Raw genomic sequence first — 5,531 nt, 5'->3', positions numbered from 1 at the left:
TAAAGCAGGTTATAATGAGGGAGTCTTATTTAAACTAAAATTTTAATGTCAAGATGGAACCAACAATATGGGGTTCAGGAGAGAATACAACTCTCCTGAGCTGTATTTTGCAAAAAATAGTGCAAAACCCTTAGATAGAAGCCAACTTGGTAAGCTTGCAAAACTAGAAAGCCAATGTGGTTTTAGTGAGAAAATTATAATTAGTAGAGTGTATAATCAGAGAGTTAGGCAGGGGCCGGATCCTATAAGATTGTGGCTATTGTAAAAGATGTAAATTTTATTGTAAGTGAAATAGAAAATTATGAGAAGGTTTCAGGCAAGAGAATACCATAAATTTGAAAGTGAATTTTTGGAAGATCATGCTGTTTGCATCTGGGCAAATGGATTTGAGAGCAGGAACCCAGTATGGTGGTTGTCCATGAACACAGTATTGAAGTTTGGACTTGGTATTACAATGACAGCAGTGAGTAACAGAGACGTTACATATACTTAGTAAAAATGCTTGAAGATTTGCCTATAAATAGATAGGGAGAATGAAGGAGAATGAGGAATGGAAAATAACTCCTAAGATTTTGGGTAAATTACTGGGCTTTTGATGATGCCATTGATCACATCAAGGGTAAGTTGATGAGGACTTTGTATGGTTAAGTTTATCTACTTGTTAGAATTAAGTCTAAATGTCACATAAATAGGTGATATCTCCTTCTGGAATTCAGATAAGGGGAGAAGGATGTTATTAATGTAGGTCATCTTGGTAGACAATATTTAAAGGCATGAGACTAGATCCAGAAAGAGACAGTGAAACAGTTAAAGGGGCCAGAGCCCTGGAGAACATCAGCACTTAGAGTTTTAGCAGAACTATTTTTAGAGATAAAATTATTACTGCTGCAATGTTTTCACCTTATACTAATGGCTGTAAACCTAGTGATTTATGATATAGTTATTTTACCCAGTCCATATGTATACAATCCAAATTATGAGCTTTTTAACATTTTTATTAGATCTTTGTTCTTATTTTTCAGCTTTTGCCTTCTGTGCATATAGTTTTTCATGGCAAAAGAATCCCTTCTTGGCATGAATGGCATAAATAGTGGAATTTATAAGATGGTGCTTGGCACCAATTATTTTTTTAATTACAATTATTTTTTTCAATATTCACTTACTCCACATTTTTTTCTTAATAGAAACACACACACACACACACACACACACACATACACACGCAGAGGTATGGTTTCACAGTATGATAACATGTGTTTTTTTCTGGTGGCCCAGTGAAACATAAGTGTTAGATAAGATGGAATAGCTTTCATGGGAAGCATAAAGATAATTATTATTACCAGATGCATAGGGTTAAAATAGATATTATTTCAAATTGCTCCACTGTGTATGGTAAATAAGACATTTTTTATTCAGACTTAGAAAACTCTACTCTCAAAACAAAACAAACTCTCACACACACAGAACAACAACAATAAGAACAACTGCACCTGGACACAACACAAACTCCTCATAAGAACCAAAAAGGAGTGGACACGAAACTATTAACCGAAGGGGTTTAGGAGTTAACATACTGCATGTGCCTGAAATTATTCTTATTCATTAGTGTGAGGACAACCAATCAGTGGATTATACTAGACCTAAAATTGGGAAATGTAGCTCTTTTGTGAAGCCATAAAATCCTTTGGACACTTTATTTACAAACTAAAAAGAACTCCAAATGCTATGTATGGCGTATTTGCCTTGAAAGGCTTTAGTTGGAGTTCATTGTGAAGATCAAAGGGCATATAAAATGCAAAAGAAAGGGGAAATATGTGTCAAAAATTATCAAAGCCAATGTAATTTCCTTAATATTAGCCTAGGATCTGAATTTAGAAACTTTGGGATCCATATTAAGCCCTTTACATACCTGTTATTAAAATGGTGGATAATATATCTCAGGTTGATGCAACTGTCTTACAGATCTGTTCCATCAAGAAAGTCTTTTTTTTTTTTTCTGTTTCTTGCCTACACATCTAGTTCTTAAGCTTTCTTCCTTTGTGTTCTGACAAAACGACTCACTAACTCCAGACCAACGCAGGCTGTGAGGCAATGTACTCTGGGGATGGAGATACAATGGCATTTATTGCCCTTGGACAGGCCTTTACACTATTGTGATGTCACTAATGGCCATGTTTCATGTCTTAAATTTATTGTGGAAAAGTTAGACCAGAGCTCAGAGTGGGGCCTCTTTTTGCCTCCATGTGAAAGTCTAACAAATTCTATGAACTCTTCAAATTGTGAAGGACACAAATATAACCAAGTTTATTTGTTTCTCCTAGGATCCTGGCACAAAATTCTGAGGATGATTTGAAGTCAGAAAAGGGTAATCTTCAGAATGTTTACTTCTTTTCCTATTTTCTTAAGCACTTGCTATATAGTAAAACTACCTCCTAAGAACAGAATGTTCTATGCAGCTGGAGAACCGACATAGCTAAGCAAATACTCAAGTCATCAACTATCATTTTTAAGTGTCTCTGAAAACATTCTTTGAGGTAATCCTTCCTCAAATCCTGCTTGAAACTGGGTTTATATCCTGGGGAAGTGGGCAAATATCTTGAGGAATTAAACAGATGAAAGAAAAATGGAATGTTGTCCCGCATAAAGTTGTTATCTTTAAAGGAATGCCTACGAGAAATACATCCACAAAATGCTGGTACATCCAGATGGAGGATTATTAAACTAAGTGATTCTTAACTCATGGCAGGAAAGATGGTGAGGATTTGTGAACAGTACGTTTAAATGAGGAAGGGAGCTAAGGCAGCCTAGAGAATTCAGACATGTGCTCTTTGTTCTGTTCTATCCTATTTTTCCATTTCTCCTTAGCCAAATTTGCCTAGACTCTTTCATCATAAGGACTATTTAATAGTAATTTCAAATCTTATTAAGCAACTCAACAGTCATTCTGTAATTTTAAAATTTAGAATAAATATAATTATGAATTAAATATAAATTACTTCCAGTGTTATAGATAACATAATATCAATAATAATAATAATACAAATAGTCACACCCTTTGAAATTGGCATTGATAGGGAAAGGAGCTTACCCAACACTGAACTTAGAGTCCCAGAGAGTATAACACAAGGGGTTTTTTTAGACACATGAATCCCTTCCGTGACCTTAAATCTTGGGAGGAAAATTCCCTGTTTCTTTCTTTCTTCATTATTTTATTCCTTAATTTCTTCCTTCTTTCCTTTATTATTATAGAATAATTGTAAAATTTTGGATATTAAATGATTACTAGATAATTTTATAAGACTTGGTCATTTATTTAGGAGGGGGTAATACAACTGTGGTTATTTGGAAGAATGTCATTCTTAGGAAATGCATGCTAAAGGTCTTAGCAATATAGTGTAAGGATGTTTGCAATATATTTTCAAATAGTTCAAAAATGTATAGACATACACACATATAGAACAGATTTGTCAAATTTTAACACATTTCCAATATAGGTGAGGAATACACGGGTGTAAGTTATAAGTTTCTATTCTTCAGAATGTTTACATTTATTATTATTATTATTATTATTATGAGAGTTGAGGGGGAGAAACCATCATGGTCAATTTTTTGTCAGTTTGGCTAGGCTATAGTACCCAGTTACTGAATCAAACACTAAACTATCATATGGTTTCACTTACTTGTGGAACATAAGGAATAACACAGAGGACATTGGGAGATGGAGAGAAGTGAGTTGGGGGAAATTGGAGGGGGAAATAAACCATGAGAGACTGTGGACTCTGAGAAACAAACTGAGGATTTTGGAGGGTAGTAGGGTAGGAGTTGGGTGAGCCTGGTGGTGGGTATTATGGAGGGCACGTATTGCATGGAGCACTGGGTGTGGTGCATAAACAATGAATTCTGGAACATTGAAAATAAATAAAATAAAATAAAATGAAATGAAAAAAGCACTAAACTAGGAGTTGCTGTGAAGATGTTTTGTACATGTTATTAATGTCTACAATCAATTTACTTTATGTAAAGAAAGCTATCCTGGATAACCTTGGTGAGCTTGATTTAACCAGTTGAATTTTTTTTTTTAAGATTTCATTTATTTATTTGACAGAGAGAGCGAGAGAGCACAGGCAGGCGGAACAGTAGAAGGAGATGGAGAAGCAGGGCAGGGAGCCTGATGCAGGGCTTGATCCCAGAACTCTGGGATCATGATCTGGCCAAAGTCAGACACTTAACCATTTGAGACACCCAAGCACCTGTCAGTTGAAATTCTTAATAGCAGAACTGAGATTTCCCTGAAGAAAGTATTTTGCTTATAGCTGAAGTTTCAGCTCCCACCCTGGAGTTCTGGCCTGTTCTTCCTAAAGGCCTGCCTTCTAACTTCAGACTTGACTAAGCAGACTCCAAAATCAACTAAGCCAATTATTTGCAATAAGTCCATTAACATATAGCTTCTACTCCTCTGGCTGAACCTTGACTAATATATACCCTTTCCTCCAGGATGTTAAGGTATAGTCGTGGAGTCATGCGACTTAAAAAAAAAAAAAATTGGAATACAGAAGATAAATGCTAGATTAGAGATTGCCAGGGGTTTCTATGACAAGCCACATGAGGGACACTTAGCTCAGACTGGTGGCAATTTCAGAGAAGACTGTGTAACTTCCTTAGAAGAGATGCATATATCAATATTTCAAGATCTGAAAACCATGCCATAAGTGATTAAAAAAGAAAAAAAAAGGAAGTTATTTTCAACACTATTTAAAACTAAGTTCATCAACATAAGAAAGCTAGTTGTAGGCATTAGATATAAAGATTGGATACACTGGGGTGCCTAGGTGGCTCAGTCATTGGGCGACTGCCTTTGGCTCAGGTCAAGATCCCAGAGTCCCGGAATCGAGCCCTGCCTTGGGCTCCGTGCTCGGTGCGAAGCCTGCCTCTCCTTCTCCCACTCCTCCTGTTTCTGTTCCCTCTCTCACTGTGTCTCTCTGTCAAATAAATAAATAAAAATAATAAAAAAAGATTGGACACATTATTTGAGGAGGGTTGCATGACTTCATTGAATACCATTTTTCAATGGAATTTTCCAAGGGTCAATTAAAAGGTGTGAGTTATGGGTAGGAAGTTGTCTCAGCATGTTTTTTTGGGGGGGAAATATACCTTCTGATTTACAAGATTCTGTGAATGGATTTACTGTTCAGTTAAAGGTCAATGCAGAGGATACTTAGAGCTTGCATTCCCTATGTAGATGGCATGACTATTTGTCAAATAAAGTGAGTTTTTTTTTTCATATTTTCAGCACAAATTCACTTTCCTTAGTATGACAGATTGTCTTTCTCTTTTTTTAAATTTAGTTTTTTTTTTTCCAGCGTTCCAAAATTCATTGTTTATGCACCACACCCAGTGCTCCATGCAATATGTGCCCTCCATAATACCCATCACCAGGCTCACCCAACTCCCACCCTCCTACCCTCCAAAACCCTCAATTTATCTCTCAGAGTCCATAGTCTCTCATGGTTTGTCTCCCCCTCCAATTTCCC

Source organism: Lontra canadensis, unplaced genomic scaffold (genome assembly GCF_010015895.1).
Source record: "Lontra canadensis isolate GAN:19392208 unplaced genomic scaffold, GSC_riverotter_1.0 scaffold29, whole genome shotgun sequence".
Taxonomy (NCBI): domain Eukaryota; kingdom Metazoa; phylum Chordata; class Mammalia; order Carnivora; family Mustelidae; genus Lontra; species Lontra canadensis.
This window is presented reverse-complemented; position numbering follows the sequence as displayed.